Source organism: Oncorhynchus clarkii, unplaced genomic scaffold, assembly GCF_045791955.1.
Source record: "Oncorhynchus clarkii lewisi isolate Uvic-CL-2024 unplaced genomic scaffold, UVic_Ocla_1.0 unplaced_contig_2986_pilon_pilon, whole genome shotgun sequence".
Classification (NCBI taxonomy): Eukaryota; Metazoa; Chordata; class Actinopteri; order Salmoniformes; family Salmonidae; genus Oncorhynchus; species Oncorhynchus clarkii.
Genome location: NW_027260829.1, coordinates 159344 through 174926, shown reverse-complemented (window position 1 = coordinate 174926; position 15583 = coordinate 159344).

Sequence of the window (15583 nt, the reverse complement as noted above, 5' to 3'; positions counted from 1 at the left end):
ACCAAGACCTGGCCGTCCCTCTAAACTTTCAGCTCATGCAAGGAGAAGACTGATCAGAGATGCAGCCAAGAGGCCCAAGATCACTCTGGATGAACTGCAGAGATCTACAGCTGAGGTGGGAGACTCTGTCCATAGGACAACAATCAGTCGTATATTGCACAAATCTGGCCTTTATGGAAGAGTGGCAAGAAGAAAGCCATTTCTTAAAGATATCCATAAAAAGTGTTGTTTAAAGTTTGCCACAAGCCACCTGGGAGACACACCAAACATGTGGAAGAAGGTGCTCTGGTCAGATGAAACCAAAATTGAACTTTTTGGCAACAATGCAAAACGTTATGTTTGGCGTAAAAGCAACACAGCTCATCACCCTGAACACACCATCCCCACTGTCAAACATGGTGGTGGCAGCATCATGGTTTGGGCCTGCTTTTCTTCAGCAGGGACAGGGAAGATGGTTAAAATTGATGGGAAGATGGATGGAGCCAAATACAGGACCATTCTGGAAGAAAACCTGATGGAGTCTGCAAAAGACCTGAGACTGGGACGGAGATTTGTCTTCCAACAAGACAATGATCCAAAACATAAAGCAAAATCTACAATGGAATGGTTCAAAAATAAACATATCCAGGTGTTAGAATGGCCAAGTCAAAGTCCAGACCTGAATCCAATCGAGAATCTGTGGAAAGAACTGAAAACTGCTGTTCACAAATGCTCTCCATCCAACCTCACTGAGCTCGAGCTGTTTTGCAAGGAGGAATGGGAAAAAATTTCAGTCTCTCGATGTGCAAAACTGATAGAGACATACCCCAAGCAACTTACAGCTGTAATCGCAGCAAAAGGTGGCGCTACAAAGTATTAACTTAAGGGGGCTGAATAATTTTGCACGCCCAATTTTTCAGTTTTTGATTTGTTAAAAAAGTTTTAAATATCCAATAAATGTCGTTCCACTTCATGATTGTGTCCCACTTGTTGTTGATTCTTCACAAAAAAATACAGTTTTATATCTTTATGTTTGAAGCCTGAAATGTGGCAAAAGGTCGCAAAGTTCAAGGGGGCCGAATACTTTCGCAAGGCACTGTATATTGATTACAGTCACTTTGTCCAAGAGAATGTAACGCTCAATGAGTGAATAGGTGTGGAGTCAGCCGCAGAGAGCAAAGGATGCGGGAAAAAACACGCTTTAATGTCCAAAAAAATCACAGGAACAAAATAGTATACCCAACACAGGCGTAACTATAAAACAAAATAGTACCCTGATGTGAAATACTAGGACAGCGAGAAAACCCAACAAAACACTAACACCTCTCACAAATACAGAAGAACAAGCCCGCACAAACAGAAGCGGGCTAAACGAACTTAAATAACCCCACCCTAACAACCAAACAATGAACAGGTGAAACCAATTAGACAAAACCAAACGAACACGGAAAAAAGGATCGGTGGCAGCTAGTAGACCGGCGACGACGACCGCCGAGCGCCACCCGAACAAGAAGAGGAGCCACCTTCGGTAATATTCAGAGAGATTTACATAGTTGAAAACATCACGCCAAGGTAAGCCTGCATGAAACACAGCCCTTATTTTAAGGGTTTTTAAAGTCCTCTATGGGAAAAATGAATGGTGGAAAAACGAATGAAACCATTTCCCTGTTTTACCACTTTACCACAACTCAGACAGGAGGATTACGGTCAGTGACTCAACCCACTCAAGTGATACACCCCTCCTAGGGACAGCATGGAAGAGCACCAGTAAGCCAGTGACTCATCCCCTGTAATAGGGTTAGAGGCAGAGAATCCCAGTGGAGAGAGGGGAACCGGCAAGGCAGAGACAGCAAAGGCGGTTCATTGCTCCAGTGCCTTTCCGTTCACCTTCACACTCCTGGGCCAGATTACACTCAATCATATGACCCACTGAAGAGATGAGTCTTCAATAAAGACTTAAAGGTTGAGACCGAGTCTGCGTCTCTCACATGAGTAGGCAGTAACTTTGCATAGATAATAACAGAGTAACAGAGTAGCAGCAATGTTCCGGGGGGGCAATGCAAATAGTCTGGGTAGCCATTTGATTAGCTGTTCAGGAGTCTTTTGTACTGGGCCGTACGCATTACCTTCTATAGAGCCTTGTGGTCGGAAAGACCAAGCAGTTGCCATACCAGGCAGTGATACAACCCGTCAGGATGCTCTCGATGGCGCAGCTGTAAAACCTTTTGAGGATCTGAGAACCCATGCCAAATCTTTTCAGTTTCCTGAGGGGGAATATCTCTTGTCATGACCATGTTAGTTTGTTGGTGACCTGGATGCCAAGGAACTTGAAGCTCTCAACCTTCTCCACAACAGCCCCATCAATGAGAATCGGGGTGTGCTCGGTCCTCCTTTTCCTGTAGTCCACAATCATCTCCTTTGTCTTGATCATGTTGAGGGAGAGGTTGTTGTTGTCCTTGCACCACACAGTCAGGTCTCTGACCACTTCCTTATAGGCCTGTCTCATCGTTGTCGGTTATCAGGCCTACCACTGTTGTAATCTGCAAACTTAATGATGGTGTTGGAGTTGTGCCTGGCCGTGCAGTCATGAGTGAACAGGGAGTACAGGAGGGCGCTGGACACGCAGTGTGGAGGGCAATAGCGAATGCATCATCTGTAGATCTGTTGGTGCGATATGCAAACTGTTGGTCTAGTGTTTCTGGGATAATTGTGTTGATGTGAGCCATGACCAGCCTTTCAAAGCAATTGATGGCTACCGATGTGAGTGCTACAGGTCGGTAGTCATTTAGGCCGTACCTTAGTATTCTTGGGCACAGGGACTATGGTGGTCTGCTTGAAACATGTTGGTATTACAGACTCAGACAGAGGTTGAAAATGTCAGTGAAGACACTTGCCAGTTAGCACATGCCCGGAGTACACGTCCTGGTAATCCATCTGGCCTTACGGCCTTGTGTATGTTGACCTGTTTGAAAGTCTTACTCACATCGGCTGTGGAAAGCGTGATCACACAGTCGTCCGAAACAGCTGATGCTCCCATGCATGTTTTAGTGTTACTTGCCTTGAAGCGAGCATGGAAGAAGTTTAGCTTGTCTGGTAGGATCGTGTCACTAGGCAGCTCTCGGCTGTGCTTCCCTTTTGTAGTCTGTAATAGTTTGCAAGCCCTGCCACTTCCGACGAGCGTCGGAGCCGGTGTAGTACGATTCAATCTTAGTCCTATATTGACGTTTTGCCTGCTTGATGGTTCGTCAGAGGGCATAGTGGGATTTCTTATAAGCTTCCGGGTTAGCCCCGCTTCTTGAAAGCGGCAGCTCTACCCTTTAGCTCAGTGTGAATGTTGCCTGTAATCCATGGTTTCTGGATGGGGTATGTGCGTAGAGTCACTGTGGGGACGACGTTGATGCACTTATTGATAAAGCCAGTGACTGATGTAGTGTACTCCTCAGTGCCATCGGAAGAATCCCGGAACATATTCCAGTCTGTGCTAGCAAAACAGACCTGTAGTTTAGCATTTGCTTCATCTGACCACTTTTTTATAGACCGAGTCACCGGTGCTTCCTGCTTCCTTTTAATTTTTTCTTGTAAGCAGGAATCAGAGGATAGAATTATGGTCAGATTTGCCAAATGGAGGGCGAGGGAGAGCTTTGTACTCGTCTCTGTGTGTGGATTAAAGGTGGTCTAGATTTAATTTTCCCCTCTGGTTGCACATTTAACATGCTGATAGAAATGAGGTAAAACTGATTAAGGTTCTCTGCATTAAGTCCCCGCCCACTATGAGTGCCGCCTAAGCGATAAGCGTTAACCTGTTTGCTTATGGCGGTATACAGCACATTGAGCGTGGTTTTAGTGCCAACATCGGTCTGTAGTGGTATGTTGATAGCTACGAAAAATACAGATAGTGTGGTCTACAGCTTATCATGAGATACTCTACCTCAGGCGAGCAAAGCCTCGAGACTTCCTTAGATATTGTGCACCAGCTGTTGTTTACAAATATGCATATCCACGCCTTGTGTCTTACGCTGCTGTTCTATCCTGCCAATAGTGTATAACCTGCCAGCTGTATGTTCTTAAAACCTCTTGGGGATAGTGAGACGCTAGCGTCTCAAGTGGCCAATAGCCTCGGGAAATGCAGAGCGCCAAATTCAAATAAAACGCGTTAAAACTCAAACTTTCATTAAATCACACATGCAGGGTACTCAATTAAAGCTACACTCGTTGTGAATCCAGCCAACATGTCAGATTTTAAAAATGCTTTTCGGTGAAAGCATGAGAAGCTATTATCTGATAGTATGCACCCAGCTGAACCATTTGTAAACAAAATAATTAGCGTAGCCGGCGCTACACAAAACGCTGAAATAAAATATAAAACATGCATTACCTTTGACGAGCTTCTTTGTTGGCACTCCAATATGTCCCATAAACATCACAATTGGTCCTTTTTTTCGATTAATTCCGTCCATGTATACCCAAAATGTCCATTTATAAAGCAGGCTTTATCCGGCAAAAAAACTGCTTTCCAAAACACAATGTCCCTACAAAACATTTCTAAAGTTGCCTATAAACTTTGCCAAAATATTTCAAACTACTTTTGTAATACAACTTTAGGTATTTTTAAACGTTAATAATCGATCAAATTGTAGGCGGGGCAATCTGTATTCAATAGAGCAAGTAAACAAAACATGCACCATTTTCCCTCTTGCATAACTATCAACAGTGTAACGTTGTTCCAGGATGTGCCTCTTCTTCGTTTCACCAATGATTAACTTCAACCTAATTCCAAAGACTGGTGACATCCTGTGGAAGTCGTAGGAACTGTAAAATGGTCGCTATCTAATTTCCCTTGGCAAAGACAACTGAGGGAACGGTCAGAGAAAAAAATAATAATAATCTGAACAGTTTTTCCTTGGGGTTTTGCCTGCTACATAAGTTCTGTTATAGTCAGACATGATTGAACCAGTTTTAGAAACTTCAGAGTGTTTTCTATCCACACCTACTAATCATATGCATATAATATATTCCTGGCATGATTAGCAGGAAGTTGAAATTGTGCACGCTATTTATCCAAAAGTGGAAATGCTGCCCCTTATCTCTTAATGTTGTCATTCAGCCACGAATCTGTGAAACATAAGATATTAGAGTTTTTAATATCCCGTTGGTAGGATATATGTGCGTTCAGCTTGTTCCATTTATTTTCCAGCGATTGAAAATTGGCTAGCAGGATGGAAGGCAAGGGCAGATTAGCCGCTTGTCGCCTGATCCTCACAAGACACCCGGATCTTTTTCCACAAAATCTAAATTTCCTTCTCCAGCGATTGACGAAGATGAGGTTCTGGTTGGGTGTCTGTGAAAGTCTGGTTGATAAGGGTGATCATCAGTCAGTGTTCCAGCTTGCAAGCCTGGAGGTTTTGTTTGGTGGCCATGAGGCCTTCCGTTCATTTTTTTTATCTTGCCTTTGATATTTTTCATTGTTGTGCTTGTGTATTGTTTTGTCACCATCTGAACAAATAATAATATTCTTGAACTGGCTGACCAAGAGGTCAAGAGAGAAGTAAGGTTGCTGTCTCCCTGGGCACATGTACATTCAAGACTTAGGCACATATGCTGATTTCTCACATAAATGCACAACTTCATTCAGATTACAGAACATGTAACTAGGCCTAAGACCTAAAGACTTAGCGAGTGCAAAAATATTAGCAGGCAAGGTAGTCGGTTATTCAACATTAAGCCTTGATAAGCATACAGGTGGAGAAAATCAGGTGATTGTGAATCTTTCGTTTGGGCAGGCCTGTTTGTAGTTTCCCCTTTTTAGTATATATTTATTTTCGTCACATAAACTGATCAATAATCCACTTGGGCTGGCCGACCAAGGGGTCCAAACAGAGCTGGCCATGGATCTAAGGTACGGTTGCTGTCTCCTGAGTACAATCATTCAACACCTGATCGCATGTGCTTACTTCCCACGTTAATGCACACACCAAGGTTACAGACCATGTAGCTAGGCCTAGTACCCCTAGACACAGTGAGTGCAACAATTTCAGCAGGTTTGTTATCAGTTTTGTAATAGTACCTTATTTATGGTTTGAAAGATGTTTTCTCTTTCCTAAAGGTCTCAAAATATATGCAAGCAGCAGTCCGGAATCTTCAAATGGCATTGTTCTACAGCCAGAAAGCTGATGTTGTTAAGGTAATATTTAAGACAATTAATGCAATTGAATCATTCTTCTTACATTTGTAATTCTGATTAAATCAACCTGGGCACACTGCCAACAAAACAGCTCTCTGCATGTGCAAAGTTACCCCAAAATGATGGGAACATTTTCAAATTCATTGGACACAACTTTGGAATATTACGTCTAGCAATGAGTGTGAAACACATTTTACCGTTGTTTACATTCATCTGCATGAATATTCACTTTCTCATGGACATCGTAAAAGGAAAGCCACAAGATGATTTCTGCTATAATATTGTAAGTGTTAAGATGATTTCATAGATCAGTATTTTGTGGACAGAATGTTGCCCAAAATTCATTATTTAAAAAATGTAATTCTCTTCCACAGGATCAACTCTCCAGTCTACGCATCACAGATCTTCAGGTCAAAGGGATTCGAAACCACATTTTTGCAGAGTGCTACTGGTTGGGTAGTTTGATGGCTCTGCACAACCCACCTCTTAAACCTAACTGGCAGTGTTGTGATGCCAATAGGAGTGTCAATTTTCCACCTCTTATAATCCCCAGTGAGGTGGAGAAAGTTTCAATGGAACTTTAACAATTAATTACATTGTTAACGAAGCATTCGGTTCAGAGGGATAAACTATAAAGCAGGATCAATGAGATTATGTTAACTTTGATTTTCAAAAAACTGAAATGACTTTAGATTTTCTGGTTCATTAAGAAAGCAAAACTTAGACATGTGTTTTTGGTTGTTGAGTCAATTAAACTGTGCCCATTTCAAGCTTATCTTTCCCAAATAAAAAATAAGTTATTTCAGAATATTTGGGCAAGTTAGCTGGCTGGCTAACTCATTAAACATGCTTTGTAATATACCCCTCCGATGGGTAAGACAGTTGAACTAAAGCTCAACAATTTGGTCCATTTCCCCTGCAGACGTTGCATGCTTAAACCAATGGTTGCGTGCCATGTTATTGACTGTCATCAACTGACAGATTGCTATACCATATGGTGTTGTTAGCTAATAATGTAAAATACCTATCCTGGCGTAAGACCTGGTCAGTATCCGCAACTCCTGGGCAGAGGAACATGCCCTATAACTTAAAATATAACTTACATATCATTTATGCCTTAATGAGTAGTGCTGTGTGTTTTGGCTATTTATGTCACATGACCTGGAATTTAATCTTTTTTATTTAAGGCTTTTTTTTTATCAAACTGTCCTCTTTTCTTTTTACGTCAGATCTTCTAGCACCATCCTCAGACGAGTGCTGACATTTTTGTTCTAATTCTCATTCCTGGAAAAGACTTAAAAGAAAGGTTCAAATACAGGTCATGTGACATGAATAACAAAAGTACAGGGCTCTACTCATTAAGGCATAACTGAGTGGTATACTAAAAAAAAGCAGAACTAACGAGTAAACCAGCTAACTTACCTAAATGTTTTGAAATACATTTAGATTTTTTGAAAGATAAGCTTGAAATTGGCATGGTCTAATTGACTCAACAACAACAAAAACACATATCTAAATTCAGCTTACCCTACAGTTTAGCTGAATAAACAGTTATTTATGGTTGTTTGTCAAAGTTAGCTAGTTATACATAGGCACACAGCCATGCTAATTGGCTGGATTATTATCTATTTAGACAACACATTAGTCTTACTCTTATTCAGATATCACTAAATCACGTCCAACATCACACACATCTACCTACTCAGATTTACTACACACAAAATATCCTGACTGTCGCGCTCTAGATGGCATGGTAGAATTAACTTGAAAATGGAGAATGAAGTACTTTTAGCTTTATAGCTGAAGCTGGTAAAATCACTCTACAAACTATCATTGTGCCATTAACGAGATCACAAATATTATGGACACATTAGAAAAAGCAGTTTCTGCCTAGAGACAAGACTAACAGGAACTAACAGTACAGGTAGATTACATTAGAAACGGTACTACAAAAGTACAATACAAGAGAGAGAAAAAACAAAGAACTGGAGGAACTTATTCAAGAACAATCTAATGTAATCTTTTATAAAAAATAAAGCAAACTCCATGGAATATGGAGATAAATGTTATTTCATGCCAACTTTACTTTTTTTGTGAATATGGCTTCCTCCCTGTCAAACACATTAGAGAAAAATGATCGAAATCCCATGGATTACATTATTTCCCTTCTCTGCTTCAGTTCGATCCTCCTGGTATGATGGAGGTAATTGGTAACTTAAAGATATCAGCAGCAGGTCATGATGAGATTGGTGCCTCTTTCGTGAGTGTCAGTGTCTTCTTTGATCACTGAGCCTCTAACGTATATCTTCAACAAATATCTATGCAAACTGGTATTGTTACTAAAGATTGGAAAATTGCCAAACTTATCCCCCTCTATAAATCTGGTATCCCAGATCTTTGACAAATTATCACTCAATATCTGTACTACCATGTTTTTCTAGAAAAATCGGTGTGTAAAAAAATGTTGAAACATTAAATCAACACTGTATTCTATATGAGCACCAATATGGTTTTCGTAAAAACTATTCCACAGATATGGCCTTTTTGCAACTTGTGGATAAAATCTTTACAGTCCTGAACAACAATGAATACGTGCTTGGCATCATTTTAGATTTATACAAAGCGTTTGATCATGAAATATGACTTTCTAAATTGCATTATGGTTTTCATATAATTGGCTATATATTTATGTTTATGATAGAGAACAATTTGTTTATGCAAACGGCTGTGCATCTACCTGGGCCAAGATATCCTGTGGCGTGCCACAGGGTTTGATAATTGGACCTTTGTTAGTCCTAATCTATATCAATCTATACCGTAATAACCATTCTCTTTGGTGATGATACCATTTTGATTTTAACACACAATAATTTTGACTCACTAATTAATGAAGCCAACTCGGGCATGGTCAAATTTTCTGAATTGTTCCAGATAATTTGTTAATTTTTAAATGTAAACATCTGACTATATTGTATTCACTATTAAGAATAAGAAATATTGTCAAATAAAGAGCCAGAATCTCAATTGGTAGGAATGAAATCAAACCAGTCATATCCACTAGATTTCTCTGAGTTCTAATTGATGAAAAGTTATCCTGGAAAGATCATATTCAATTTGTCTGATCAAAGTGTTGGTATCATTAGAAAGATTACTGGTTTGTTTCATCAGATTTGCTTCCTAGCTCTTTACTATATCTTATGCCTCCTACCTGCACAAATTAGTCATACTACAAAAGACATTTGCAAGACTAGCTACCTCCTCTAATTGCCTGGCTCCATCTGCACCTTTGTTTAAGAAACTCAATATCTTGTCTATGTACCGCATTAATGTATGCCAATGATGCACTTCCATCTCCACACTTTTATACTTCCCAGACAGTTTACTTTTCAATGGATTCTTCCAGGTTAACTCTGAAATCCATCTATATAACACAAGACACAGTGATAACCTTCACCCTCCCCACTGCCGTACCTCACATTGGCACCTCTATATCTGATAGAGAATTGACTTACTCCTAGAATCCACATTGGCAAAATATCATCTTCCCTCAATAGATTCAAGCGGAGACTGGGGGTCAGCCTGATGGACCAAACTACTCCATAATCATCTCCATATAGCCTAACTCTCACACACACACGTGCACATTCACACACACATTTAAACAACACAAATATATATTTTTTCCTGATTACTGATCAATTCATTTATACATTTAAAATTAGTAGATTTCCAACCACACCTACACACCACTTCTTTTGATGTTGTAATTTGTCATTACAGTAAATAATCTATGACAAATGACGTTAAACAGAAGGTATTTTTTATTTATACCTTTATTTAACTAGGCAAGTCAGTTAAGAACAAATTCTTATTTTCAATGATAACCCACTGTTCCTAGGCTAACTGCCTTGTTCAGGGGAAGAATGACAGATTTTTACCCTATCAGCTTGGGGATTTGATCTTGCAACCTTTCGGTTACTAGTCCACTAAGCTACCTGCCTAGTGGTCAGTAATTGTTGTTTGTTATGATTGCTAAATTGCTGTTGTATTTTTTTTAAATGTAATTTCATTTTGTAATTTCATTTTGTCAAATGTGTAATTGTATATTAGTCTATTAGTCTATTTTAAATCAATGGGATATGTACTATGTATCAATGCAAAACAAATAAACCACTAAAATACACATGGAATTTGTTGCTAATCTAACATTTTGTCTTGGAGACAGCAGTTCTGTCCCTGTCTTTCCCTTCAGCCTGGCTCCAGGAAATGCAGCCATTTTAACAGGTGGAAATGCTGGTCAGTCACACCTGCAATATATTTACACAAACAATTAGTTGAAAAGGACCAATAGGGAGCTCACAGTTCACAATCACATTACTACCCTACGGCATCTAATAGAGGCCATACACTGCCCTTTCCGTGTGTGGTAGTTGGTGCCGTTTTAAGATGAGGGAGGACAATTAAAAATATTTAATGAGCATGGCCTTATTTCTATTACAGCATATTGGATGACTGTCATTCATATCCCACTCACCCAGTTCAATGTAACATCGATAGGTTTAGGCTACTACATGATATTATATTCCCTATACCCATCATGAGTGAAAGTTTACAACGTATGTGCATAGGTCGAGATACATTTTTGTAATCGAGTTGACAGACAGTGACATATTCAATACCGGATTTTACCCTCTTGCCTGCTCAAAGCTGATCTAGGGTGTAATCATTAGTCCAACATTAGTCACTTTGCTTTGTTTAATTCCTTCTCGCATCTACGCCCTCTCTTCTCACCTTTTCCCTTCGCTTCAGTGCTCAACATATCAGCTGTCTGGTACCAGGCAAAAACATTTTTTAAACATGCATACCATAACCGTTGCACACAGCCTACATCCTTGTCACCATTTTAGCTATCATCATAGTCAATATAGCTACTAGAACTAACGCATGAGTAAACGCACTACAGTCATGCAGTACAGTAAGCAAGCAGTTTAGAAACTTACACTGTGGCAATAAATGAATAAACCTTGACTTGGAAGAGATCCAGTGTTGGATAGCCATAGCCAGTTAGCTAACATAACATCCCTCTCTGTTTGAGCCGGGTGTTTTGAGTATGCTAAACTAGCTAGCATTCGCTAGCAAAGTAAGTGGAAAAAAAATACGAAGAAATATAACTAGCTCTCTCTATTGATTTTTCTTCATTTTTGAAGAAATGTATTTTGTGTTTCTCTTTGAGTCAACTAGACCAACTCACCTTTTTAAGCACTTTACTACTATATTCATTCTAGGATCCATATCTCTGACTGTATAAGTCTATGGAAGGGGGTGAGAACCATGAGCCTCCTACATTTTGTATTGAAGTCAATGTACCCAAAGGACGGAAACTAGCTGTCCTCCAGCTAAACCATGGTGCTACCCCAGAGTGTGCTGTTGAGGCTACTGTAGACCTTCAATGAAATAGTGTCTTAATCAATTATTTGTTGATGTGAATATATTTAGTATAGTTTAATCTAAAAAGCATAACATTTTAAAAATCTTTAACTTTTTATTTTTACACAGGCTGTATGCATTTACATGTATTTAATTTCTTATGGTTTGATTAACCACCTTAACAGTATAGACCTTTCACTGTCTCCCCTTCCCTCACTGAGTTATAACCAGACAGGGAACCAGAAGGCCCAACATAGTCACTGAGTTATAACCAGACAAGGAACCAGAAGGCCCAACATAGTCACTGAGTTATAACCAGACAAGGAACCAGAAGGCCCAACATGGTCACTGAGTTATAACCAGACAAGGAACCAGAAGGGCCAACATAGTCACTGAGTTATAACCAGACAAGGAACCAGAAGGCCCAACATAGTCACTGAGTTATAACCAGACAAGGAACCAGAAGGCCCAACATGGTCACTGAGTTATAACCAGACAAGGAACCAGAAGGGCCAACATAGTCACTGAGTTATAACCAGACAAGGAACCAGAAGGCCCAACATGGTCACTGAGTTATAACCAGACAAGGAACCAGAAGGCCCAACATAGTCACTGAGTTATAACCAGACAGGGAACCAGAAGGCCCAACATAGTCACTGAGTTATAACCAGACAAGGAACCAGAAGGCCCAACATGGTCACTGAGTTATAACCAGACAAGGAACCAGAAGGCCCAACATAGTCACTGAGTTATAACCAGACAAGGAACCAGAAGGGCCAACATAGTCACTGAGTTATAACCAGACAAGGAACCAGAAGGCCCAACATGGTTACTGAGTTATAACCAGACAAGGAACCAGAAGGCCCAACATGGTCACTGAGTTATAACCAGACAGGGAACCAGAAGGCCCAACATAGTCAATGAGTTATAACCAGACAGGGAACCAGAAGGCCCAACATAGTCACTGAGTTATAACCAGTCAGGGAACCAGAAGGCCCAACATAGTCACTGAGTTACAACCAGACAAGGAACCAGAAGTCCCAACATAGTCACTGAGTTATAACCAGACAGGGAACCAGAAGGCCCAAAATAGTCAATGAGTTATAACCAGACAGGGAACCAGAAGGCCCAACATAGTCACTGAGTTTTAACCAGTCAGGGAACCAGAAGGCCCAACATAGTCACTGAGTTACAACCAGACAAGGAACCAGAAGGCCCAACATAGTCACTGAGTTATAACCAGACAAGGAACCAGAAGGCCCAACATAGTCACTGAGTTATAACCAGACAGGGAACCAGAAGGCCCAACATAGTCACTGAGTTATAACCAGACAGGGAACCAGAAGGCCCAACATAGTCACTGAGTTAGAACCAGACAGGGAACCAGAAGGCCCAACATAGTCACTGAGTTATAACCAGACAAGGAACCAGAAGGCCCAACATAGTCACTGAGTTATAACCAGACAGGGAACCAGAAGGCCCAACATAGTCACTGAGTTATAACCAGACAGGGAACCAGAAGGGCCAACATAGTCACTGAGTTATAACCAGACAAGGAACCAGAAGGCCCAACATAGTCACTGAGTTATAACCAGACAGGGAACCAGAAGGGCCAACATAGTCACTGAGTTATAACCAGACAGGGAACCAGAAGGCCCAACATAGTCACTGAGTTATAACCAGACAAGGAACCAGAAGGCCCAACATAGTCACTGAGTTATAACCAGACAAGGAACCAGAAGGCCCAACATGGTCACTGAGTTATAACCAGACAAGGAACCAGAAGGCCCAACATAGTCACTGAGTTATAACCAGACAAGGAACCAGAAGGGCCAACATAGTCACTGAGTTATAACCAGACAAGGAACCAGAAGGCCCAACATGGTTACTGAGTTATAACCAGACAAGGAACCAGAAGGCCCAACATGGTCACTGAGTTATAACCAGACAGGGAACCAGAAGGCCCAACATAGTCAATGAGTTATAACCAGACAGGGAACCAGAAGGCCCAACATAGTCACTGAGTTATAACCAGTCAGGGAACCAGAAGGCCCAACATAGTCACTGAGTTACAACCAGACAAGGAACCAGAAGTCCCGGGAACCAGAAGGCCCAACATAGTCACTGAGTTATAACCAGACAGGGAACCAGAAGGCCCAACATAGTTACTGAGTTATAACCAGACAAGGAACCAGAAGGCCCAACATAGTCACTGAGTTATAACCAGACAAGGAACCAGAAGGCCCAACATAGTCACTGAGTTATAACCAGACAAGGAACCAGAAGTCACTGGGTTATAACCAGACAAGGAACAAGAATGGCCAACATAGTCACTGAGTTATAACCAGACAGACAGGGAACCAGAAGTACCAGGCTAGTCTTGTGGAACCAGACAGGTGTGTCTCCACATAAGTCTGGCTGCGTAAATTAAGGCCAGACTAATATTTGTTTTTCCAAATAATTCTCGTACCTTTTCTTGGTGTTGCTTGAGCTTTATAAAACAGGAGAAGTATGAATTATTCATTTCTGGGCATTTTTTCGGTTAGGAGCAGCACTTTATTTTAAGAATATGAAATGTCAGAATAATAGTAGAGAGAATTATTTATTTCAGCTTTTATTTCTTTCATCACATTCCCAGTGGGCCAGAAGTTTACATACACTCAATTAGTATTTGGTAGCATTGCCTTTAAAATGTTTAACTTGGGTCAAACTTTTCGGGTAGCCTCCCGCAAGCTTCCCACAATAAGTTTGGTGAATTTTGGCCCATTCCTCTTGACAAAGCTGTGTAACTGAGTCAGGTTTGTAGGCCTCCTTGCTCGCACACGCTTTTTCAGTTCTGCACACAACTTTTCTATAGGATTGAGGTCAGGGCTTTGTGATGGCCACTCCAATACCTTGACTTTGTTGTCCTTAAGCCATTTTGCCACAAATTTGGAAGTATGCTTGGGGTCATTATCCATTTGGAAGACCCATTTGCGACCAAGCTTTAACTTCTTCCTGACTGATGTCTTGAGATGTCGCTTCAAAATATCCACATAATTTTCCTTCCTCATGGAGCCATCTATTTTGTGAAGTGCACCAGTCCCTCCTGCAGCAAAGCAAACCCACAACATGATGCTGCCACCCCCGTGCTTCACGGTTGGGAGGGTGTTCTTCGGCTTGCAAGCCTCCCCATTTTCCGCCAAACAAAACGATGGTCATTATCGCCAAACAGTTTTATTTTTGTTTCATCAGACCAGAGGAGATTTCTCCAAAAAGTACAATCTTTGTCCCCATGTGCAGATGCAAACCACAGTCTGGCTTTTTTATGGCAGTTTTGGAGCAGTGGCTTCTTCCTTGCTGAGTGGCCTTTCAGGTTATGTCAATATAGGACTCGTTTTACTGTGGATATAGATACTTTTGTACCTGATTCCTGCACCATCTTCACAAGGTCCTTTGCTGTTGTTCTGGGATTGATTTGCACTTTTTGCACCAAAGTACGTTCATCTCTAGGAGACAGAACGCGTCTCCTTCCTGAGCGGTATGATGGCTACGTGGTCCCATGTTGTTTATACTTGCGTACTCTTGTTTGTACAGATGAACGTGGTACCTTTAGGCATTTGAAAATTGTTTCCAAGGATGAACCAGATGAGAGGCACTGAGTTTGAAGGCCTTGAAATACATCCACAGGCAAACCTCCAATTGACTCAAATTATGTCTATTAGCCTATCAGAAGCTTCTAGAGCCATGACATAATTTTCTGGAATTTTCCAAGCTGTTTCAAGGCACAGTCAACTTAGTCTATGTAAACTTCTGACCCACTGGAATTGTGATACAGAGAATTAAAAGTGAAATAATCTGTCTGTCAGCAATTGTTTGAAAAATGACTTGTGTCATGCACAAAATAGATGTCCTAACAGACTTGCCTAAACTATAGCTTGTATGTGTTTCTTAAGGGAATACAGGTATGTACACACAAATGGATTGAGTTCACACTCAATTGACTCCATTCTGTAC